The sequence below is a fragment of the Dasypus novemcinctus genome, chromosome 4 (genome assembly GCF_030445035.2).
Source record: "Dasypus novemcinctus isolate mDasNov1 chromosome 4, mDasNov1.1.hap2, whole genome shotgun sequence".
NCBI lineage: Eukaryota > Metazoa > Chordata > Mammalia > Cingulata > Dasypodidae > Dasypus > Dasypus novemcinctus.
The window spans coordinates 77,715,298-77,740,594 of NC_080676.1; the positions used below are offsets into that span (position 1 = coordinate 77,715,298).

Consider the following 25,297-nt stretch of genomic DNA (forward strand, 5'->3'; position numbering starts at 1 on the left):
CATCCTTGTCTTGTTCCCAATCTTAGAGCGAAAGCTTTCAACCTTTCCACCTTGATTAAGATACTGGCTCTAGGATTTTCTTATCATAATGAGGAACTTTCCTTTTATTACTGTCTTTTGAAATGTTTTTACCAAGAAAGGGTGCTGGATTTTGTCTAATGCTTTTTCTGCATCGATCAAAATGATTGTTTTGTTTGTTTTTTCTATTTTTTTTCCTTCTCAAATTCATTTATTTCTGCACTAGTCTTTATTGTTTCATTCTTTCTGCTTGCTTTGGGATAGGTATGCTGTTCTTTTTCTAGTTCCTCCAGGTGTCAGTTTGGTCTTTGATTTTGGCTTTCTTCCTTTTTTTTTTTTTTTAAAGATTTATTTATTTTATTTAATTACCCCCCTCCCCCGGTTGTCTGTTCTCTGTGTCTGTTTGCTGCGTCTTGTTTCTTTGTCCGCTTCTGTTGTCGTCAGCAGCACGGGAAGTGTGGGCGGCGCCATTCCTGGGCAGGCTGCGCTTTCTTTCGCGCTGGGCAGCTCTACTTACGGGCACACTCCTTGCACGTGGGGCTCCCCTACGCGGGGGACACCCATGCGTGGTGCAGCACTCCTTGTGCGCACAGCACTGCGCATGGGCCAGCTCCACACGGGTCAAGGAGGCTCGGGGTTTGAACCGCGGACCTCCCATGTGGTAGACGGACGCCCTAACCACTGGGCCAAGTCCGTTTCCCTCTTCCTTTTTAATGTATGTGTTAGGGCTATACATTTCCATCTCAGCACTACCTTTGCTGTATCCCATAAATTTTGATAAGTTGTATTCTTGTTTTCATTCACCTTGAGATACTTACTAATTTCTTATAAAATTTCTTTTTTGACCCACTAATTGTTTAGGAGTGTGTTGTTTAGTTTCCACATATTTGCAAAATTTCCCCTTTCCTATTTATTATTGATTTCCAACTTCATCCCATTATTATCTGAGAGGTTGTTTTTTAAATTTCAATCTCTGTATATTCATTGAGACCTGCTTTGTGACCCAGCACGTTGTCTATTCTGGAGAAAGATCCATGAGCACTTTAGAAGAATGTATAACCTGCTGATTTGGGATGCAACATTCTGTATTTGTCTTTTAGGTCTAGCTCATTTAGCATGTTGTTCAAGTTCTCTGTTTCCTTGTTGATCTTATATCTATTTGTTCTGTCTAATGATGTGACTGGTTGTTGAAGTCTTCAATGATTATTGTAGAGTTGTCTATTTCTCCCTTCAGTTTTGCCAGAGATTGCACCCTGGTTAGTGGCATAGATATTTATGACTTACTTCTCTCTCGTCGATTGTCTCTTTTATTAACATATAATAGCTTTCTGCATCTCATAACCTTTTTGCATTTAAAGTTTTATCTGATATTAGTATAGGTACTACTGCTCTTTTTTCATTACTGTTTGCATAGAATATCTTTTTCTAACCTTTTACTTTCTGCTAGTTTGTATCCCTGGGTCTGAGTTCTCTATAAGACTTCTTGTAAGCATATGGTTGACTCATGGTTTTTTATCCATTCTGTCAGGCTGTATCTTTTGGTTGGGGAATTTAATCCATTCACATTCAATGATATTACTGTACATGCATTATTTACTTCCACCACTTTAGTGTTCGTAAATCATATCTTATTTTCATTTTACTCTTTTGATTATCTTTTCTGGTACTCTTTCTTTCTACACTCTCCTAGCCTCTCTCTCCTGTCTTTTTCTTTCAGGCTCTAAGGTTTCCTTTAGTGCTTTCTGCAAAGCCAGATTGTTGTGGGTTTTTTTTTTTTTTTTTTGTATGTTTGTTTGTTTTACAAGTTCTCTAGTTCTGTTTATTTGTCAATATTTAAACTCATCTTCATATTTAAAGGACAGTCTTGCTTTATAGAGAAATATTGGCTGGCAATTTTTCTCTTCCAGTGTCCTGGTTATATCATACCACTGTCCTCTCACCCCCATCTTTTCTGATGAGAAATCTGCACAGGTTTTACTGGGTATCCCTTGAGTGTGACGGTTTGCTTCTCCCTTGTTGCTCTAAGAATTTTCTTTATCTTTGACGTTTGACATCCTGAATTATATGTGCCTTGGAGTAGGTCTATTAGGATTTATTCTAAGTGGGTATGCTTTGCTTCTTGGACATGCATATTCATTTCTTTCATGGGAAATTTTCAGCCATTATTTCCTCAGATACTCTTTCTGCCCCTTTTCCCTTTTCTTCTCCTTCTGAAATTCCCATGTCACATATGTTTTGTGTTTTGTGTTCTCATTCATCTGCCAGAGCCCCTGCTCAATTTTTTCTATTCTTTTTTCTCTCTCTTCAATTTCAGCTGCTCTATCTACTGTTGTATGCCTCTAGTGTGTTTTTGAGCTAGCATATCGTGACTTTAATTCCCATAAGTTCTGTTATTTTTCTATTCAGATTTTCAAGTTCTTCGTGCTTGCCCAGTATCCTCTTGATTCCTTTATGTCTTCAGCCGTATTGTTTTCTTTTTTAGAAAATTTATTTATTTCTCCCACCCCCTCATTGTTTACACTTGCTGTATCTGTCTTCTTTGTTTCTTTAGGAGGCACCAGGAACTGTGATGTGGGACCTGTAATGTGGGAAGGAGGCACCTTATTTCTTGAGCTACCTCCATTCCCTGTTTTGCTGTGTCTTTTATTATGCTTTTCCTCCTGTCTCTTATTGCGTCAGCTTGCTGCACCTGCCCATCGCATCAACTTCCTCTCTTGCTCATCATCTTTAGGAGGCACCGGGAACCTCTGCTTCCCTGCTTTGTAGTATATTTCATTATGTTTTTCTTCTTGTGTCTCTTGTTGTGTCATCTTGTTGTGTCAGCTTGCTGCACCTGCCCATCATGCCACCCCACTGTCTTCTTTGGGAGGTACTGGGAACCAAACCTCAGACCTCCCATGTAGTAGGTGAGAGCTCAATCACTTGAGCCACATTTGCTTTCCTATATTGTCTTTTAAGTTGCTGATTTGATTTTAGAAGTTTATATGAATCTCGTTGATTAGTTTTTCTCAAATCCTGTGCCTCATCTGGGGCTTTGATATATTTTGTTGCTTGGGCCATTTCTTCCATTTTCTTAGTATGGCTTGTAATTTTTTCCTGATGACCAGCCATCTGATTGTGATGGTGAAGTTACTCTGATGCTCAATTTTTCTCTTTCATAGGGATTTAGTGGCAGGAGCCTGTGTGTTATTACTGTTCTTTGATTCTTGGTTCAACCCTTTCTAGCTCTTTAGTATTATTCCCATATAGTTGCTCAGATCTGGGCACTGGACCCAGTAATGGGTTACAGGCCCATTTCCAAAGGTCTTGGAGAGGAAGACTATAAAGGCTGGGGGAAGCCTCTCTTATTTATTTACTTTTAATATCCTCATCTACACTTTGGTCTACCAGCAGAGACTCTCTTAGGCAGCCTCTCAGCTCAAACCCTGATTAGATGTATTTGCTGCAACACTGACTAAAACAGTGTGATAGAGGATCTTGCCTCAGGGCTGTTCAGCACCTGGCAAATCGAACTTTCTCAGAGGCTGTTCTCCATCCCTTGCCAGTAGCCCCCTCTCTCTTCTAGGGTAGGAAATAATCCCGTGCCCCTCTGCATCCTCAACAACCAGTCCTGGTCAGTGGAGAGGGTGATGGAGAGGGCTGGATCTCTTTAGTCTAACTCCCAGGGCAAACAGTGGTGTGACCCCACCCAGCCTGAAGAGCTTGTGGGACATAGCAGACCAAATTTCTGGGCCAAAAGCTGAATCAGTCTTAGGCTGTGTCCTTTTCTATCTCCCTTCTCCTGCAGCCAGACCCCTTTGTCTGTAGCCTCTGGCTGAAGGACAGAGAATCAAGCTTGTCTGCCTGTAGACAGTCTTGGGAGCAGGGCGCCAGCCTCTCCAGCTGCAGTTAACACTCACAGTTTTTCTGTGGAGATTCTTTTCCCATGTCCCTCTCTCTTCTGTATGGTATCCAGCTTTCCTCTGGTGCCCTAAACCCTAAAACATTTTTTTCAGGCCGTTTCTACTGTCTTCTAGCTATTTTTTCTGGGAGATAAGTGTGTCCTGTCTCTAATCTTCCATCTTCCAGGAGGTCGAGAGATTATGTGCTTTGATCCAAACTTCATTAGCAACCGTGTATTGGTTTGGATTGCGGTTTCTGAGGGCAAGGCAGTCTTTTAGGTTTTTCAGGTTAGGAGGAATGTGTGCTTAAACAAATTGTTGACAGTGGGAAAGAAAAGAAGTGAGGTGGATTTAAAGGCTTTGGAATTAGAACTACCTGGACTTGAATTCTGGCTCTTCCACTCATTAGCTGTGAAACAACCCAAATGGTTTCTCCACCTTCAGGATTTTCAACTCCAGTTCATTTTATACACTGTTACCAACTAAGCATGTGGGATTATTCCTATCCCAGAGCTTACAAAGTAGTAGGGAAGAGTATTACAACATCAATTTAGAATAGGTGTGTTATAAAAGGAGAGGGACCCAGCAGTGGTGTCATACCTGAACTTTAGAGCTCAGAATTGGGTACTTGGAAAAAATGGTTTCTAAGCCAAATTGGAAGGATAGATAGGTATCATCCAAAAATACAGGGTAGGGAAATGACCATTCTAAACAGAAGAAACAAAGAGCAACCTCCTGCTATCTATCTGACCACCGTCTCCTATCTTTATAACTCACTTGCTTATATATCCTAGGGAGGTAATTCTTGAACCTCATCTAGACCTCCAATCTGTTGATTTTTTTTTTCTTTTTTCTTTTGTCCACCTATACCCTCTTATCCAACTTACAGTGCATGTCATTGTCGATTATTATATCTCCCTTGAAAATATACCCTATTCTCTTGTCACTTTCTCACTGCATTTTATTCTTCGGGCAGAACTCCTACACTAGATGAACCCAACGTTCTGCCTTCTTTATGCCTGCCTCTATATTGCTGAACTTTGCTTGAAAAAGTCACACAGCTGCACATATTGATGACAGTGTAAAAGGAAAAGGGCCAATCTATTGAATAATTGCTCAGTGTGAGCCTGAGATCCTTCTCATCCTGTTTCTCTGGTAAGCTTATATTCTGACTTTCTCCACTGACAATTCCCTAAAATCTCTCTCTCTTTCTAACTTTCAGCTAATGACATTTTGCAGGTTAGATCAGTTCTGTGTCTATATTGTACATTATTATACTCTTTTACATCAAACTCTAGTTCAAATCATCCTTATTTCTCACCTAAAGCACCATTATCTCTTCCTGGCTTGTTTTCCTCTTTACTAACTTTTGCCCCTCCAAACTGTTCTTCATTCAGCAGGGGGAAAACAAGACACTCCCTTGCTTTTTAAAAAATCTTCAGTGCATTCTACTGTACTTAGACTAAATTGCAAACTCATAACCATGGCCTACAGAACTCCTTCATCTCGACTCAGCTTATGTCTCCAACTGTATCTGTTGCCACTCATCCCCTCTCTTCCTAGCTCTTTTTCATATAGCCAGCTCCTTAATCCTCAGGTTTCAAAGTATGTCACGTTCTCAGACTTTATCAGACCAACCTATCTAAAGCAGTCATAATTCTCTCATCCCCCAATCCTAGATGTTCTGTAATACATCATCCTGCTTCCTTCATTTCACTTATTGCCATCTGTAATTACTTGTTTTATGTTTATCTTATTAGAACTTAAGTATACCTTGAGGGCAGGAACTATGTTTCATTCACCACCATATGCCCAGCAGTAGTTATATTGCCAGGCACATAGTGGGCACTTTATACATATTTGTTGAGTGAATGAATAAGGGGACTTTGTGCCAAGTCTAGAGGCAAGGAGAGAGAGAGAATGGCATGGTCCAGGAATTGAAAGAAGTTGGTGCAGGGCATGCTGAGGAAAGAGGGGATCCTCAAGAATCAAGTTTAAGAGTCTCAACTGCACCCAAAGGCAATGGGAAGCCTTTGAAGGACTTTAAGTGTCAGAGTAACACGAACAGATTTGATTTTAAGACGATCACTCTGGCTGTAGGACTTACAGAGTGGAGGAAGGAAGACTGTACGACAAAGTACCTAGCCCCTCTGAGCCTCAGTTTTTTCATCTATGAAATGCATTGTATCATGAAAATCAGAGATAATATGTGTAGATCATTTAGCATAGTGTCTGGCAGGAATTAGACATTCAATAATGGTATCATTTTATTATTAAAAGAAAGTGTTGGCCTGGGTGACTGATTGATGTTGAAACAGAGAAAGGAAATTGGAAGTATCCTTGAGCTTTCCTAGCCTGACAAACTAGGTGTTAGTTAGGAACCTGAAAAAAAGGAAGTGGTTCAGAGCAATGTTTTTTATCATATATGCATAGAGTTTAGATAAGGGAGGATGATGGAAAAGAAGGTGTAAACCATGTAGCTGGGGAAGACATGGTAATGTGTCTTGAAAGGATGTAGCAGGGCTCATAGATATTAGGGGTTGGTTGTGGGCAAAGGATTTGAATGGACATGATTCTGTTTTTTCATGATTTTTGTATTTTCTTATTTATTTTTCTATCTAATAGGGGAACAAAAGCTGTAGAATTTTATCCTGAGAAAGGCAAACTGGCTGCTTCCTCCACTTATGCAAAACCTCACATTAAGCTGCTTACAGTGATGGTTGGATATCTTTTTTTTTTTTAATAAACTTTATTTTTAGAGAAGTTTTGGGTTACAGAGAAGTTATATCAGAAGTCTAGGAGATTCCCATATAACCCACCCCTTCCCTCACCTACATTTTCCCCTATTAATAGCAGCTTACATTAGTGTGATACATTTGTTGAAATTGATGAACCAATATTGAAGTGTTGCTACTAACCAAGATCTATAGTTTACATTATGGTTTATATACTTTGTAGTTTTATAGGTTTTGACAAGTGTGTCATGACATGTATCCTTCATTGCAGTATCATACAGAACAATTCAGTGTCCTAAAAATGCTCTATGTTCCACCTAATCATACCTTCCCCTCCCCTCAGAATGTCTAGTAACTACTATCTTTATATCAATGATACATGTTCTTTTGTTACCAAAAGCTAATAACTACAGTAGCACTACATCTGCTTTGGCCCATGGTTGTACTTTCCCCTTATGTTTGTTCATTCCTCAGCCTTGAGGAATTTGGGATGATGTCTGCTCTGTTTCACACTAACAGGGTCTTAGATATTGTGGAGCAGATGGAGGGAACTTTTACTTGCAGTTATAGATACTCTGTTTTTTGAGATGGGACTTTGTCCATCAACATCATTTTGTTTGTTGTCCTGGGTGAGTCCAAAGAACTGGAGAGTAGGTGTTGGCTGCAACTCTACTGAGATTCAGGGATTAACCAGCATATGAACAGATCAAAGATTTAAATCTCTGAGACATATATTTAATGGGTGTTGCGCTAATTATAGGTTTAAATAAAAGGGGTAGAAGAGTCATTTGACTAGGGAAATTGTAAATGATTCTAACTCTTTTATACTGAGGAAACAAATTATCATATATCCCAAAGTAAGGCCCGCCAATGGGGTGCTGATTTCATGGGGTTTGTGCCTTGCCTATAGTCTCTGGGTAGAGCCTTGAGGAGCACTTTTGTCTGAGGCTTTGTTTACTGCAGCAGTTCATGAGATCACAGCAGTTAGTGAGATCTGCCTATGACCTGCTTAAGTGTAAACCTCTGGAATGACCGCTCATCTTTTTTTTTTTTTAAACAAACATTGTTCCTTTCCTGCTTCCCTAACCCCTTCCCCATAACCTCTAATCTGTTTTCTATATCTGTGTACTTGCTATTTCTACTTATCTCTTAACAAGTGATGTCATTCAATTTTTGTCCTTATTTGTCTTGTTTACTTCACTGAGCCTAATGTTTTCAAGGTTCTTTCATGTTGCAGCCTGTATCATAACTTCATTTTTTCTTGTGATCAAACAATATTCTATTGTATATATGTACTGCATTTTCTTTATTCATTCATTCATTGATGGATACTTGGACTGTTTCCAACTTTTAACTATTGCAAATAATGCTACTATAAACATTAGTATAAAAGTATCTTTTTGCAACCCTGTTTTCACTCTCTTTGGGAATATACCTAGAAGTGGGATTGCCAGGTCAAATGGTAAATCTACATCTAACTTTTTGAGGAACCATCGTGTTGCTTTCTATAGTAGCTTCCTTATTTTACAGTCCCGCCAGCATTGTACTAGAGTTCTGGTTTTTCAGCATCCTCTCCAATGTTGTTATTTTCTGTTTTTTATTTTAATAGTAGCCATTCCTGTGTGAGTGAAATGGTATCTCATTATGGTTTTAATTTGCATATTCCTAATGGCTATGACATTGAGCATTTTTTCATGTGTTTATTGATCATTTGTGTATCTACTTTGGAGAAATGTCTATTCAAGTTCTTTGCCCATTTAAAAAATTTTTTTTGTTTTGTTTAAATTTTTTTTTAAGAAACTTTACATTACATAAATGTTACATAAAAAATATAGGGGATTCCCATATGCCCACTTTCTCCCCTCCTACAGTTTCCCATATTAACAACATCCTTCATTAGTGTGGTACATTTGTTACAATTGATGAACATGTATTGAAGCATTGCCACTAACTATGGATTATAATTTACATTACAGTTTACACTCTGTCCTGCGCAATTTTGTAAGTTATGGCAAAATATTTAATGGCCTGTATCCATCATTGCAATGTCATGCACAACAATTCCAATGTCCTGAAAATGCCCCCATATTACACCTATTTTCCCTCTCTCTCTCCCCCCTCAGAATCCCTCCTGAGACCACTGCCTCCACATCAGTGATAAAAGCTATTCCATTGCTAGAATAACGATAAATCTATAGTAGAATAATAGTAAGTCTGCTTTAGCCCATTGCTCATTCACCAATCTTGAGGATTTTCTCATGGTGATACCCACTCTGCCTCTAATTGAGAGAGGACTTAGATCCTATGGGGCAGGAATGGAAATACCTGGCTTGCAGTTTCAGACTTTCTCAGTTCCTTGGGATAGGTGTTGTCCATCACCATCACCTTGTTAGTTGTCCTGGGTGAGTCCAATGAACTGGAGAGTAGTTGTTGCAACTCTGCTGAGATTCAGGGCCCAACTGGCACATGGACAGCCCAAAGATTTAAGTCTCTTGGACATAAACCTATCAAGTATAGTACTAACTATAGGTTCAAATAGAAGGGGCAGAAAAGCCATGTGTAGGGAAACTACAAGTGAGTCCAACTCTGTCACAATGGGGAGCGTAAATTCCAAAGTCAGACCCACTGGCAGGGCGCCAAACTCCTAAGCTGTCTGCCCTGCCTATAGTGTCTGGATGTCTCTTGAGCCCTCAGGAGCCCCTCTGTTTGAGGCACAATTTATTGAGGCAGTCAATGAGATCCTGCTGAGACATGCATAAGCATAACCTCTAGAGTGATCTCCCGACTCACTTTGTTTTGTTTTGTTTGTTTGTTTTTCTTATTCTTTGTTTTGTTTCTTGACTTACTTTGAAATCTTTTAACCATAAAAACTCATTTGTATTTATCATTTGCCCCTTATGGCCAAGGTCTTTTTTCAGCTCCATTGATAGTTGGCACTTGATAATAATCCTTCCATGGCAGGGAGGCTCATCCCCTGGAGTCATGTCCCATGCTGGAGTGGGGATAGGGAGAAGGTAGTGCATTTATATGCTAAGTTTGACTTAGAGAGAGACCACATTTGAGCAAGAAGGAAACCATTAGGAGGTAACTCTTAGGCAATATAGAATACTAGGCTAAGTTTCAATTTGGAAAGAAAAGGTTCATCAGTACAATCATCAATATCAAGGGCCCAGTGGGTTGGCCCATTCTCCTTCCCTAGGCATCACCCTTGTACTCAGGGTTTTCTTGCTGTCCCGTTAGAGAATGTAGCAGAATTCCCCAGGATGGGAATTCAGTATTCTTTCAGTTATTGTGTGGATCTCCACCCACAGTGACAATGCCCCATGGATACTTGAACATATTCTTATGCCATAGAGGCATGCCCCAGATGAATCCCCTCCCATGCATCCTGCCTTCACCAACACCCTGCACCAATGATCCTCCCCTGCCACAGTTGTGACCCTTCTGTGATCCAAAACCACTCCAAAGATGGAAGCCAAGAAAATAACCAAGTAAAAATAAGAAAATGAAATAATAATACTAGTTTTTAAAATAACGTAAAATACAAAAAAAAATTTTTTTAATTTTTACATAATAAAAAAGATTTTTCCACACTATCTCTTTTATCACTGTAAGGTCTGTTGTCTTATATGTACAGTAATGTTTTCTTTTGTGTTGTCCCCCAGTGTCTTGTTTTTTTCTTTCATTTTATCTTCAAAGAAGCTTTAGGTTACAGAAAAGTCACATAGAAAATATAGGGGATTCCCGTATACATAATGCCCTCCTCTTTTTCCCCCTCCCCTATTAATAACATTTTACATGCAGATGGTACAATTACTGCGATTGATGTACAATGCTACTAACCATGGTCAATGGTTTACATTATGATTTACATTTTGGACCATGCACTTTTATAAATTTTGACGAAATTTAAAATGGCCTGTATCCATTATTGCAAGATCATGCAGAACAATTCTAATGCCCTAAAGATACCTTATGTTCCATCTATTCTATTCTTCCCTCCCCCTCCCCTCGGAATCTATGGTAACCACTAAGTTTCATTTTTTGAAGAATAAGATTCATAGTAACTTGCACTAATATTGAGGACTTGACATATTGCTCTGTTTTCTTTTATTAGGCACTGCCTATGTTTTCAAGAGACTCTTGCCCCTCTATTTGAGGACATAGCGTGACTCCCCTGAATGGGAATGTAATATTTTCTTGTCTATTTTATGGGTCTCCATCTACGGATATAATACACTCTGATAGGTTTTTTGTCTTTTTTGGTTGTTGAATTGTAGGAGTTTTTTATTTATTTATTTGTTTGTTTGTTTATCTATCTTTCTCCCCCCCCCCCCCCCCCCCCGTTGTCTGTTCTCTGTGTCTTATTTGCTGCGTTTTGTTTCTTTGTCCGCTTCTGTTGTTGTCAGCGGCACGGGAATCTGTCTCTTTTTGTTGCTTCATCTTGTGTCATTTCTCCGTGTGGGTGGCGCCATTCTTAGGCAGGTTGCACTTTCTTTCGCACTGGGCGGCTCTCCTTACGGGGCGCACTCCTTGAGTGTGGGGCTCCCCTATGCCGGGGACACCCCTGCGTGGCACGGCACTCCTTGTGTGCATTAGCACTGCACATGGGCCAGCTCCACATGGGTCAGAGAGGCCCGGGGTTGAACCACAGACCTCCCATGGTAGATGGATGCCCTAACCACTGGGCCAAGTCCATTTCCCTGTAGGAGTTCTTATATATTCTGAATATTAAACCCATATCTGATATGTGGTTTGAAACTCTTTTCTCCCATTCTGTAGTTTGTCTCTTCACTTTCTTGATAATTTCCTTCAATGCACAGAAGTTTTTAATTTTGATAAAATCAAAGGTATCTATTGTTTCTTTTGTTGCTTGTGCCTTTGTTGTCATATCTATCCCAAGTCATGAAGATAAGCCTATGTTATCTTCTAAGAGTTTTTATAATTTCAGGTCATATTTAGGTCCTTAGTCCATTTTGAGTTAATTTTTATATATGTTTGAGGTAGCAATCTAAATTCCTACTTCTGTATGTGGTATCCAGTTATCCCAATACCATTTGTTGAAGAGACTTTCTTTACCTTCTGCATGTAGCACCTGTGTCAAAAATCAATTGACCATAAATGTGTAGGTCTGTTTCTCAACTTTAATTGTCTCACTGATACATATGTCTGTCTTTGTGCCAGTACTATGACGTTTTGATTACCATTGCTTTGTAATACAACTTGAAGTTGGCTTGTTTGAATCTCCAACCCTATTCTTTTTTAAGATTATTTTGACTGTTTGGGACCTTCCACATTTACATATAAATTTGAGGATTGGTTTTTGCTTTTCTGCAGAATAGGTTTCTAGAATTTTAATAGGGATTGCATTGAATTTGTATATTGCTTTGGGTAGTATTGACATATTAACAATGCTAACTCTTCTAATCCATGAATTTACCATTTATTTAGGTCTTCTTTGATTTCTTTCAGCAGTGTTTTAGAACTTTCAGCATACAAGTCTTTTGTATTCTTAGTTAAATTCATTCCTAGATATTTTATTCTTTTGGATGCTATGTAAAATGAATTATTTTCTTAATTTCCTCTTCAGATTGTTCATTGATAGTGTATAGGAACACAATTGTTTTTTGTGTGTTGAACTTGTACCTGGCACTTTGTGAATTCCTTTATTAGCTCTAATAGTTTCTTGTGGATTCCTTTGAGTTTTTTCTATATAAAATCATGTGAGCTGCAAATATAGTTTTACTTCCTTTCCAATTTGGGTACCTTATGTATTTTTTTTTCATGTCTAATTGCTCTGGGAAGAGCTTTCAGTACAATATGAAATGTGAAAGTGAGCATCCTAGTGTCTTTCCTGATCTTAGGAGGAAAGGTTTGAGTCTTTCACCATTGAGTATGATATTAGCTATGGGTTTTTCATATATGCCCTTTATCATGTTTGAGGAAATTCCCATCTGGTCCTACTCTTTTGGATATTTTACTCATGAAAGGATGCTTGATTTTGTCTAATGTCTTTCTGCATCTTTTGAGATAGTCATGAGGGTTTTTCCCCTATCATTCTATTTATCTAGTATATTACATTGGTTGTCATATGTTGAACCTCGGTTGCGTTATTGGAAGGAATCCTGCTTGGCCATGGTGTATAATATTTTTTAATATGCTGTTGGATTCAGTTCGGCAGGTGTTTTTTGAGGGTTTATGCATCTTTATTCATAAGGAAAATTGGTCTGCAACTTCCTTTTCTTGTGATGCCTTTACCAGGCTTGGTTATTGAAGTATTGCTGGCCTCATGGAATGAATTAAGAAGTGTTCCCTCCTCATGTATTCTTCAAAAGAGTTTGAGCAGAATTGATATTAATTCTTCTTTAAATGTTTGGTAGAATTCACCAGTGAAGCCATCTGCTCCTGGACTTTTATTTGGGGGAAGGTTTTGATTATTGTTCCAATCTCTGTACTTGTTACAGATTTGTTGATGTTTTGTATTTCTTCTTTTTTTTTTAAAGATTCATTTTATTTATTTATTTCTCCCCACACCATCATTGTTTGTACTTGCTGTGTCTGTTTATCTCCTTTTGTTTCTTTAGGAGGTATCGGGAACTGAACCCAGGACCTCCTTTGTGGGAGGGAGGCTCCTAATCACTTAAGTCACCTCCATTCCCTGCTTTGTTGTGTCTCTTGTTGCATCATGTTGTGTCAGCTTGCTATATCTGCCTGTCACATCAGCTGGCTGTCTTGCCCGTCTTCTTTAGGAGGCACCAGGAACCTCTGCTCCCTGCTTTCTTGTGCCTCTTATCATGTTGTTCTTCTTGTGTCTCTTGTTGTGTCAGCTTATTTTATCAGCTTGCTGTGCCTGCCTGTCGCACCAGCTCACTGTCTTCTTTAGAAGGCACCAGGAACCGAACCACAACCTCCTATGTGGTTGGCGGGCGCTCAATTGCTTGAGCCACATCCACTTCCTTGTATTTCTCCTTGAGTCAATTTGGGTAATTGATATATTTCTAGAAATTTTTCCATTTCTTCAAGATTTTTAGTTTGTTGGTGTACTATTCAGATTATTCTTTTATAATCCTTTTTATTTCTGTAAGGTCAGTAATGATATCACCATTTTCCTTTCTGATTTTAGTTATTTTAATCTTTTCTCTTTTTTCCCTTGTCAGTCTAACCAAAGATTTGTCAATTTTATTGGTTTTTTAGAAAAACCAACTTTTTGTTTTGTTTATTCTCTCAATTGTATTTCTGTTCTCCATTTCATTTCTCTCTCTCTAATCTTAATTTCCTTATACTGCTAGCTTTGGGTTTACTTTACTCTTGTTTTTCTAGTTCCGCAAGATGTAAAGTTAGGTTATTAATTTGATATTGTTCCTCTTTTTAAAGTTAGGTATCTATATCTATAAATTTCCTCTGATGATTGCTTTTGTTGTATTCCATAAGTTTTGGTATGTTGCTCTTTGTTTTCATTTGTCTCTAAGTGTTTTCTAATTTCCCTTATAATTTCTTCTTTAGCCCATTGGTTGTTTTAAGTGTTTGCTGTTCAATTTCCATGTATTTGCAAATTTTTCAGTGTTCTTGTTACTGATTTCTAGCCCCATTACATTGTGGTCAGATAGATTATTTTCTATTACATCAATATTTTAAATTTTATTAGACTTCTCTTGTGCACTAACATATGATCCATCCTAGAGAGTGATCCACGAGCATTTGAAAAGAATGTATACTCCACTGTTGTTGGGTGAAGTGTTCCACATGTCAGTTATATCCTATTGGTTTACTGTGTTGTTCAGGTTCTCTATTTCCTTCTTAGTCTTCTGTTTAGATGTTCTATCTAGTATTAAAAGTGGTATTGAAATCTTCAACTATTATTGTGGAACTACCTATTTTTCCCTTCAATTCTACCAGTGTTTGCTTCATATTTGGTGCTCTGCTGTTAAGTGCATATGTATTTATAAATGTTGTCTTCTTTTTGAGTTGACCCTTTTATTGATATATAATGTCCTTCTTTATGTCTTGTAACGGTTTTTTACTTAAAGTCTGTTTTGTCTGATGTTAATATAACCTCCCTTGCTCTCTTTTGATTACTATTTGTACATATGTTTTTTTCATCCTTTCGCTTTTGTTATTTTTTTAATACTTTTTTCCCTTTCCCTTTCAAACTATTTGTATCTATGGATTTAAGTTGGTGTCTTGTAAATGGCATAGAGTTGGATCAAATTTCTTTATTCATTCTGCCAGTCTCTGCTTTTTGATTGAAGAGTTCAATCCTTTTTCATTTAGGGTAATTACTGATAAGGCAAGATTTACTTCTGCCATTTTGCTAACTGCTTAAGTCTTGTACTTTTTTGGTCTTTCCTTCCACTACTGCCTTCCTTTTTGTTTACATTATTTTTTATAATGATTTTTCAGTTATTTTCCTTATGGTTACCATGGGAATTACATTTAGCATATTATATCTGTTACAATTTAGTTTGTATTCATTCTAATTTGACTTCAATAGCCTACAGATATACAGTACCTACATCCCTCCTCCCTTTTTTTAAATATTCTTTTTTTTTAAAGATACTTAGATTCCATGCTACATAAAAAAATATAAGGGATTCCCATATGCCCCACAACCAACCCCTCCCACATTTTACCACATTAACAACATCCTTCATTATGTGATATGTTTGTTATAATTGATGAACACATTTTGGAGCATTGCCACTAAGTGTGAATTATAGTTTACATTGTAGCCTCCCTCCATTTTATGTTGTTCTTGTCACAATATCTTTAAGCATTGTGTGCCCAGTTGCTAAGATTTATGGTTGTTTTTTATTCATTTTAATTTTAAGCCTTATAAAAAGTAAAAGAGAACATTACAGGTGAAAAATGAAATAATACTGGCATTTATATTTACCCATATTGTTACTTACATCAAAGATATTTACTTCTTCATCCAGCATCAAGATACTGCCTAGTGTCCTTTCCTTTCAACATGGAGGACTCCCATTAGCATTTTCTATAAAGCATGTCTAGTAGTAATGAACTCCCTTAGTTTTTGTTTGTCCAGATATGTCTTAATTTCTCCCTCATTTTTGAAGGACAACTTTACTGGGTATATTATTCTTGGGTAATTTTTTTTTTTTTTTTCAACTCTTTAAATATGTCCTCTCCCTGCCTTCTGGCCTCCATGGTTTCTATTGAGAAATTTGATGCTAATCTTATTAAGGATCCTTATGTGAGACACATCACTTCTCTCTTACTGTTTATAAGATTCTGTTTTTGTCTTTGGCATTGGACATTTTGATCATACCACATCTCAGTAGAGATCTCTTTAGGTTCATTCTACTTGGTGTTGAGCATCTTGGATTCGTATATCCATATCTTTCATCAGATTTTAGGGGATTTTCTGCCATTTTTTCTTCAAATACTTTTGTCAGGTCCTATCTCTCTTCCTTCTAGGACTCTTATGATGTATATGTTAATACACTTAATGGTTTCCCACAGGTTTCTTAGGCTCTGTTCTTTTTATTTTTTTATTTTTTTCTTTCTTTTCTTCAACTTGGATGATTTCAATTGTTTTGTCTTTTAGGTCACTGATCCTTTCTTCTGCCTCCTCCAAGCTGCTCTAGAACCCCTCTATTGAATTTTTCACTTCAGTTATTGTACTTTTGAGTTCTAGAATTTCCATTCATTTTTTTATAATTTCATCTCATTATTGGTCATTTTGTTCATATATTGTTTTCCTGATTTCCTTTAGTTTTTTCATCCATATTTTTCTTTAGTTCATTGATCCTATATGTGAAAGTTGTTCTGAGATTTTGTTGTCATTCTCAGATCTTTGATTAGTTAATCCAGAGACTGTGCTTTCTCTGGAATATTTTCCATTGAATTCCTTTTGTCCTTTGACTAGGCCAGACTAAGAACAAGGGGGGGGGGTGGAGGAAGAAAAATGAAGGAAAGGAAGAGAGAGAGGGAAAAGAAAAAACAAAACAACTCTAACAGACAAACACAAAAACAATTTTTTTAAGGAAAATGAAAAAAATAATGAAATACACTGTGTCTACAAGTCTCTTGTTATGTGCTGCTACTTTCAAGGCCATAACGTAGACCAGTGTACCTGCTCATTCCTCAGGAACTCGCCAGACCCAAAAATTTAAAGTAGGGAAAGAAAAAAAACAAATGAACCAAAAAAAGAGAGGGAGAAAAAGCAAAATAAGTGAACTGACCCTTTATGTCCCTGTCAATGCTGGTGTAATGCCAGAAAACATTGCTTCTAAGAGAAACTGAGGCTAGTGTCGGCACAAGAAAGAGAAAGAAAAAAACCCAATGAAAAAGTGCATTCAGCCCTTTTTTTTTTAGAGATTTATTTATATGCTTGTTTATTTATTTATTTATTTCTACCCCCTCCCTCCATTGTCTGCTCTCTGTGTCCATTCACTGTGTGTTCTTCTGTGTCTGCTTATATTCTCATTAAGTGGCTCAAAGAACTGATCCTGGGACCTTCTTGAATGGGAGAGAAGTGATTATTCTCTTGCACCACCTCAGCTCCCTGATCTGCTGTGTCTCTTATTACCTCTCCTCTGAGTCTCTTTTTGTTGCGTCATCTTGCTGTGGGCCAACTCTCCCCGTGGGCCAGCACTCCCTGTGCAGGGCAATACTCCACGCAGAACAGCACTCCATGTGGGTCAGCTCTCCACACGGGCCAGCTTGTCTTCTTCAACAGAAGGCCCTGGGCATCGAACCCTGGGCCTGATGTATGGGAGACAGGAGCCCAGTGGCTTGAGCCACATCCTGCTTCCCAGCATTCAGTCTTTTAAGTCCTGGTAGATACTGGTGTGAGACCAGAAGCTGCTGCTGTTTCTATGCTGTGCCCATCAGGAATCTTTCCAACCAAGAAAACACCCACACACAGAAGGAAGCAAAAAGAAAAACACAGCCAAAGAAGGTACACTAACTCCTTGCATCCAGGTGGATGCTGGTAGGAGGCTGGAAGTACTGCAGTTAGACCAGATCCTTCAGGTATCTCCCACACTGATCTTGACCTTCAGCCATATCTTTTAGAGATTTCCTCTGTCAGCCCTGGATCAGCTGACTGCTCTTGGAATCCAAGGGTGTGTAACTGTACCCACAACCATTTCCGCATCAGGGCTGAGCAAAGGGGGCTAATCACTGCCTCATACTTTCACTTAAAAAAGCTGAACTCTCTACAACCTCTTGCTTTCTCTAGCACACCTGTAGTTGTTCTATATGTCCATTATGGTCCCATGTTTACACCTAGTTAATTCAAGTCTCTTTTTGAACTCCATTTTTTCTGGTGAAAAGAGCTATTTGTAAAACTTCCTACTCTACCATTTTTTGCCTTCATTCCTTTATTTTTATAAATAATATTCACATATCATAAAATTCACCATTTTAAAGTGTACAAATGAGTGGTTGTACATTCATCACCACTATCCAGTTCTAGAACATTTTTATCACCCTAAAAAGAAGCCCCATACCCATTACAGTCCTCCCTGTAAACCTCTCCTTTCAGCCCCTGGCAACCACTGATCTATTTTCTGTCTCCAGAGATTTGTCTATTCTAGACATTTCATAAAAATGGAATCATACAGTATGTGGCCTTTTGTGTTTGGCTTATTTCACTTGGCATCATGTTTTCAAGGTTCATCCTGTTGTAGGATGTATCAGTACCTCATTCCTGTTTTTTTCTTTTTATCTGTTGATAGACATTTGGGTTGTTTCCATTTGATAGCTTTTATGAATAATGCTGCTATGAACATTTATGGGCAAGTTTTTGCATAAGCATGTTTTCCTTTTCTTGAGTATATACCTATGAGTGGAACTCTGTGTTTTAACTTTTTTGAGGAAACCAGTGATTCTTAATTTTGAAGTCCTAAGAGAAAATAAAAATCTGCTGAGATACATGGATCTGCTACCCAGAAAAATGCAGCATGCACACAAGTTTTCACAGTTAACTTCAAAATTTTTTGTATTAAAGGATTCTCTGAAACTTTCATCATCCCCAGAAACACCCCTTTGGGGTTACTCTGCTTATTATCATTGAAAGGTAAGTTATGTGGTCAAAATCCCTCTGTCAGAGCAGGCTTTGCCTTAAAATAGGTAAGGCGGATGGGAAAAAAAACTCATATTAAATAAATGCAAATTAAAAGGTCAGAATATTTAATACGATGAAGAATATAGTAGGAATCAGGAAAGTTCATTTTTGAGCATATTTATTACCACTCCATTATCCAAAGTGTTTGAATGCAACCTCAGTCAGGTGACCATACAGTGAGGTAGAAGACAGTCCTTTCCTTAAAATACCTTATAAATGTAGTTCAGGGAAAAAGACAAAGATAAAAAAGGCATAAGAGATATCACAAGGCAGGATGCAATTATTTGGGTATAAACATTAAACACATTAAGGTTGGAGGCTGGGAGGAGAAAAACTGATACAAGGTAGATTGGTCTGTGCTACATAGAGTAATTTCTTGAAGGTTTGGTATAGTTTGAATATGAAAGTGAATTGAAGACATCATTTCTGGTGAGGTGAGGCTGGAATGGAAAGTGAGTGGAAGACGGCCCAAGGCAGATTAGTTGGGGTAGTGGGTGGGGAGGAAGGTGAGGAGACTGGTTTTGCTAGACTGGAACACCTTTGCAAAAGAGGAAGGTTATGCCCTTTAAACCAAAGAAGAGTAGGGGTGAAAACAGAAAACTGTTGAAGTGGAAAAGATGGAAATCATGGGCTTCAATCTTTTCAGAAAAACAGCAAGACACCTCCAAGAGTGAGAAGTGGAGAGGGCTATTAAGGATTTGGGAGTGAAGAAACTTTGGAATGGTCACAATCCTGAAGAGGGTGATCAGGAGTCAATTAGTAATAAATAAAGTGGAAGCAGGAAGGAGAGCAAGCAGGTTGAGGTAATCATGAAGTTGTGGAACTCATTCCTTTGTTTTGAGACTGTTGCTGGTTATGCTCAATAGCTCATTATGCAAGGAGAAAAATGACTTATTCATTTTTATAGTTTTATACATTGCTAGAAATTAGGTGTGAATTCTTACTCAGTTTTTCAGAAAACATTTATTTAACGTCAGTTTATGCCAAACACTGTGCTAAGCTTTAGGGATATAAAAATAACAGGTTCACCTTCAAGGATTTGATCATTTTTGTTTGCTGTAACAATTTGAAATTTACTAAAAACAAATAGGAATCTATTTATTAAGAATCATATTAGATTTTGAGTGTGAAATGTTATTTCCAGGATTACACTTTGGCTGAAGCATTTCTGTCATATTAAAAATGGCAATTCTTAGATTCCCACTTTATTTTATCTTTCAAATTGATGTTAATATACTTCTTTCAAGCTATTGAACTCTGGTTCTTTTAATTGTCTTGGTGAAGAGAAGAGTATATTCTTACTAGTTCTTCCTGTAATTCATTTCAAAGTTGTACAGATTTGACACTACTATGTAATCAGACTTAACACCTCTTCAAACCGTGGATAACATTTTTGTTCTCATTAAAAGAGGAAAAGGGGGTGTGGGAAAGTTTGAAAGTAAAGCAGAAAAACCTGTGTAACTTGAAGAATAAAAAGTTCCCATACGAGGGCATACATATAATTTGTGATGTTGCTAATTAGCTTATATTCAGCAATGACAAATATCTAAAGAACTGTACTGTTGAATATTTTATTTTATTTTTTGTTGTTGAATATTTTAAATGAAAAATAAGATGAAATAACCAATTTATTTTGAGTTATAGGAGGAAGCTAAAGAGTTAGATGAAAATATTTTAGTAGAAATTTTCTAAGTGCTTTGGATCATTTAAATAATTTAAGTGTTGATATTCTTTCTAGGGTTAATTTCACATAAAACAGATTTACTTTTTGTTGATTAGGGTCTAGGACTGGTATTACTTCTGAACATATTATTATTTATGAATCATTTTTTGGCTCATAAATTAATTAAAGTGAGAAGAAGACACATTTTCTGAGTTAAGTGGGTAAGAGTTACCCTTACCAGGGAAGGAAGATGCTAAAGGGCTTATGAACCCTCCAGCGTTGAACTGTTACCTTTATCCAGCCTGAGCCTGTTTCTGTGTTCAGTGCCATACTAAGCATGTGTGTTGATGGGGTTATGTGGTATCTTCAGTGGTACCACCATCTAGTCCTTGAAATCCAAAGGGTTTATTACTAGTCATCATTTACTTAAGCATTATATTACCTTTCAGGAGAATTTTCTTAATTTGAACTGGCATTTTAAAAAATAGTTTTTAATTTTTAATTTTCTTTTTTAACTTTTAAAAAAGGTTTAGATTACAGAACAGTTACATAAAAAATATAGAGAAGGGAAGCTGCTGTGGCTCAATCAATTGGGCTCCCGTCTACCATATGGGAGGCCCTGGGTTCACATCCCCCGGGCCTCCCTGTGAAGGCAGGCTCACCCGCGTGCTGCAAAGAGCTGCCCGGCCTGCAGATGCCGCAGAGCGCCAACTCAGCAAGGTGACACAACAACAACAACAAAAAAAGGAGACAAGCAAAAACACAGACGAGCACACAGTGAATGGACACAAAGAGCAGATAGCAAGCAAGCCACAAGGGGGGAGGGAAATAAAATAAATAAATACAGACAGAGAAGAATGCACAACAAATGGACACAGAGAGCAGACAGCACACAAAAAGCCACAAGGGGGGGATTAAAAAAAAATATATATATATATATATATGTAGGAGATTTCCATCCTCTCCCCTCCCCACACACACACTTTTCCCCATTAACAATATCTTTCATTAGTGTACTACATTTGTTACCATTGATGAACACATATTGAAGCATTGCTATTAACCATGTAAAGTTTCATTATGATTTACACTTTGCATCACCCAATTTTACAGGTTTTGACAAAATATTTAATGGCCTTTATCCATCATTCAGTGTCATTCAGGACAATTCCAGTGTCTGCAAAAATGCCCCATCGTACACCTATTCTTCCCACTCCTTCCCCTCAGAACTTCTGGTAACCACTGCCTTTATTTCAGTGTTACCAAGTTCTTCCATTACTAGATAATAATAAGTCTACTTTAGTCCATAGTTGCATTACCCCCTTAGGTTTGTTCATTCCTCAATCTTGAGGATTTGGGGACAACGATGCCCACTCTGCTTCTTATTGAGAAGAGCTTAGATCATGGAGTAGAGGGATGGGACTGCTTTGCTTGCAGTTGTAGGTTGTATTGGCATTTTAAAATAATGACTTTAAAATGAAAAATTATCTTTGGTGTAAATTTTGTCATTCAGTCTTTAGTGCAAATACAATTATTTTGTTAATAGTGTTTGCATGATTCCATCACCATTTTTCGGGTATGGCCCAAATGTTCATTACTTTTTACCCTAATATCTACCATTCCAGAGGGTTTTTTTTTTTTAAGATTTATTTTTTATTTCTCTTCCCTTACCTGCCCCCCCCCACCCCGCCCCCCAGTTTTCTGCTCTCTGTGTCCATTTGCTGTGTGTTCTTCTCTGTCTGCTTGTATTCTTGTCAGTAGCACTGGGAATCTGTGTCTCTTTTTGTTGCATCATCTCGCTGCATCAGCTGTCTGTGTGTGCGGCACCACTCCTGGGCAGGCTGCACTTTTTTCACGCTGGACAGCTCTCCTTACAGGGTTCACACCTTGTGCATGGGGCTCCCCTATGCAGGGGACACCCCTGCGTGGCATGGCACTCCTTGCATGCATCAGCGCTGTGCATGGCCCAGCTCCTCACATGAGTCAAGAGGCCGTGGATTTGAACCCTGGATCTCCCATGTGGTAGACAAGATGCTCTATCCATTGAGCCAAATCCATTTCCCATTCCAGAGGTTTTACAACTACTTGTAAACATATACATTAGTTATCAATTGGTGAAACTATCACACACATACATATATTACAAAATAAATTAACTTATATGCCAAGACCAAGTGTTGCACTCAGGCTAAATCACTGTGGTTATTCTCTCTATTGTAACTTGTGATATACTCTTATGTCACCTTCTGAAAGTTTTTTGATAACTGTAATTTTCCCATTAAAATTATGTCTGACATGTAAAACAAGTTAATTTCAGTTTCAGAATCTTTGTCTTTTCTGTTAATACTGGTAGATTATTCAGGAAACTTGGTAAATTTTCCTTATTGTCATCTTGAATTCTAAACCTCAAATACAAATCCAGGCCAAGTATTAATTGACTGAGGCAAGATTACTAGCAAACTCAAAGGAGTTAGGTTTCAAATTATTAATATCTTGTACTTTGCATTGATTAAAAAATGTTACTGAGAGAAAAAGGCAATTTGCTTTTTGATGGTGTTCCATTTTCTCCAAAGAATTAGATAACCAAGGCTGTAATAAATTGTTTGAATCACATGCTACATTTGTGAGAGAAGAGAATTGTATACCACCTAGATTACTAATCTGCTTTTCAGCAATTTCTAAGTCACTAGTTAGAAATTGCTGCTTGCTGCAAGTTTAGACTTAAGTACACTTATCCTTTAAAGGTTATCAAGGTTGCTTCAGAATTTTTATAACTCTTTGCAAATATCCCTGACTTTGAATTACTGGGTACATCTGTAGGCTATCTAATTAATATGATATAACATTGCATTCTTCTTTTAAGGAAATTATAATATTAAATATGTTAATTTAATGGCCCAGTTCATTGTTGATTAAACTGTGAGAAAACAAATTCATCTTATCTTGCAACCAGCTGATTGTTTTATTTCACTGATGGGCCTGAAACTCCGTAAATACACTATTTTCACTTAATGGTGAATATGCAACTGCTGTATATTGCATACATTTTATAGCCCTTTACATTCATTTAGCAAATGTTGAGTGTTTATTATATGCCAGTCACTGGGCCATGTGCCTTCTCAGTACATTTTAGCACTTGAGCGCCTATTAAACAGTTTCTGGGATGTCAGTGATTTCTAGAGCAGGTCTTTAAATAAGCTTTTTTTTAAAAAAATTAACATTATATTAAAGAAAACATTTGTATAGTTTTTTGAAGCTCTTCTATCAAAACAATACTAGCTTGTATGCTAATTTTCAGAAGTGTGGCCAGATATATCTTACCAAATATGAGAATCCTTTTGGGAGCATTCAAAGTCAAGTAACAGAATAAATAAATTTCTACCCCAAAGGGACTGTGCTTCTGATTTTCTCTTCCTTTTAAAGTTTAAGAAGTGAAATGTTTAAAGCTCAAATATTTTATAAACTTAGGACTGAAAAAAGACATGAGAGTCATCTGGCTATGACATCTATCACCCCATTGATCCCCAGGGTTGGTTTGGCTGGTCTGACTGGCTAGGTGGGTGTTGCTTCCTCCCTTACTGCTCCATGTGCATTCCTCCTGAAGCTGCGTGTTTGCTAGAAGAGGACAACCTTCCCCACTAGAGGAGGACTGTTCTTCCTTCAAGGGAGTACAGGTAACTGCGTTCCCCTGCTAGAACCTCTAAACAAGCTCTCAAGGATGGAAAGAATGCTCTAGTGGGTCTGACAAGCCAAGATGCATCTAGCCTACACCACAGATAACTTTATAGGGAGACTATGGCTGTCCTTGAAAGTAGTTATGCCAGTTATGGACTAATAACAGAGTCTTGACTTTATTTTTTATGTAAAAGAATTCAGGAGGTAGAAGGTTGCTGATGTTGGTTAAGCAGCTCAAAGATGGACATGTTTGCATTCTTTTGGCTGAGGTGTAGGCCTTTCTCTTATGTTCCCAAGATGGGTAACCATTATGTCTGGTTTCCAGGCAGGATGTAGAGATGAAGATAAGGACAAAAAGGACAACTCAAGAACTTCAGCTTTATCTGTGACCGTTTCTAACTGCAAAGGAATCTGGGAAATGTAATTTTTTAGTTACATCAATTGCCCAAATTTCTGTTAATAAGGAAGAAGAGAATGGAATGGGTATTGAGTAGGTGAGCAACTAACATTCTCTAACGTAGGTATAACTGCTCCTCCCTAACATTCCTTCTCCCTAACGCACATGGGTTTGTTGTCTATGAATCAATCTAAAGTTTTTCCGAACCTGTTTATCTTTTCAGGTTATACTATCTCTTCTATGAGTTCTTTTTTTAAAGACATTTAATTATATCTTCCCCTTCCCTCCATTGTCTGTTCTATGTGTCCATTTGCTGTCTGTTCTTCTGTGTCTGCTTGTATTCTCATTAGGCAACTCCGGGAACTGATCATATGACCTTCCGGAGTGAGAGAGAGGCAGTCATTCTCTTGTGCCACCTCAGCTCCCTGGTCTGCTAAGTCTCTTATTGTCTCTCCTCCATGTCTCTTTTTGTTGCATCATCTGGCTGCATCAGCCGGGACTCCCTGTGTGTGGTTGTACTCCTGTGCAGGCCAGCACTCCACATGGGCCAGCTTGCCGTGCAGGCCAGCTTGCCTTCACCAGGAGGCCCTGGGTATCGAACCCTGGACCTCCTATATGGTAGATGGGAACCCAATTGCTTGAGCCACATCCACTTTCCTCTTCTATGAGTTTTCAATCCTAGTTTATGTCCCGTGATTTTAATTCTCTGGAAACAGAATTGTGCAGTTGAAAGAGCACTGGGCTTGGAATCAGGGGATCTGATGTCTAGTTCTTCATTGCTGTGTTGAACTCTGACATCTGCACCTCCATTTCTTCCTTTGGATAAAGGGAATA

General features: G+C 38.0%; 1 protein-coding gene across 2 annotated transcripts in view; it reads left to right on the forward strand.

Annotated features, from left to right (window-relative positions):
• HSPBAP1 (HSPB1 associated protein 1) overlaps window positions 1-25,297 on the forward strand; it is a 94,073-nt gene that overhangs the window by 3,635 nt on the left and 65,141 nt on the right. The window contains exon 2 of one of the 2 annotated variants that reach the window (XM_058295687.2): window positions 24,392-24,560. The exons of the other annotated variant lie outside the window; for it this stretch is intronic. The gene's annotated coding sequence lies outside the window, so the exon portion shown is untranslated. The remainder of the gene's footprint in view (window positions 1-24,391; window positions 24,561-25,297) is intronic. 2 annotated transcript variants of the gene reach the window in all.